The sequence below is a fragment of the Gekko japonicus genome, unplaced genomic scaffold (genome assembly GCF_001447785.1).
Source record: "Gekko japonicus isolate JY-2015 unplaced genomic scaffold, Gekko_japonicus_V1.1 scaffold1481, whole genome shotgun sequence".
NCBI lineage: Eukaryota > Metazoa > Chordata > Lepidosauria > Squamata > Gekkonidae > Gekko > Gekko japonicus.
Genome location: NW_015170326.1, coordinates 75520 through 76342, shown reverse-complemented (window position 1 = coordinate 76342; position 823 = coordinate 75520).

The following is an 823-nucleotide window of genomic DNA, read 5'->3' as shown; positions in this document are numbered from 1 at the left end:
AAGGGGAAGGAGTTTGTCAGCCGCTCTGAGACACCTTTAGGTAGTGAAGGGCGGGGTATAAATCCAATCTCCTCCTCCTCCTCCTCCTCCTCTTCTTCTTCTTCAGAGACAGTTTGGTGTAGTGGTTAAGTGCGCGGACCCTAATCTGTGAGAACTGGGTTTGATTCCCCGTTTCTCCACTTGCACCTGCTGGATGACCTTGGGCAAGCCGTAGTTCTGTCAGAGCTGTCCTTGAGAAAGAGCCGTTTCTGTCAGAGCTCTCTCAGCCCCACCTCCCTCACAGGGTGTCTGTTGTGGGGAGGGGGAGGGAAGGGAGTTTGTCAGCAGCTCTGAGTAGGGGGTAGAGCCTTTGGGTAGTGAAGGGCGGGGTATAAATCCAATCTCTTCTTCTCTTCTCTTCTCTCTTGCTCCTGAGGATGGAAGCAAGTTTGCTTCTCCACGGGACTGGCCTGTCTCTCTTTTCCTTTGGCCGCCTCCTTCATTGCATCCTCCTCGGGGCTTTGCTATTGTTGTTTTTTTTGCTTTCGCTCTCGCTGCCCGGGAGCTGTGCAGGGTTCCGCCTGCGTCTTGGATGCCCAAGCAACCGCCTCTCTTACGATCTCACCAGACGGAAGCGCAAAACAGTCGGCCGTCCTTTCATGCGCGCATCCCCGCTTCCTCCAAAAAAGGCGCAAGGGCTCGCTGGCTGGCTGGCTGGCTTTCAGGGTCCCGCGGAGGCAGGCGAGAGGGGCGCGCCCGCGGGCGCTCTTTTGCCGACTCTCCGGGGCCGGCGCGGCCGCTTGCTCTCCCTGGGCACTGCCACTAGAGGGCGCGCGCCCGGGTC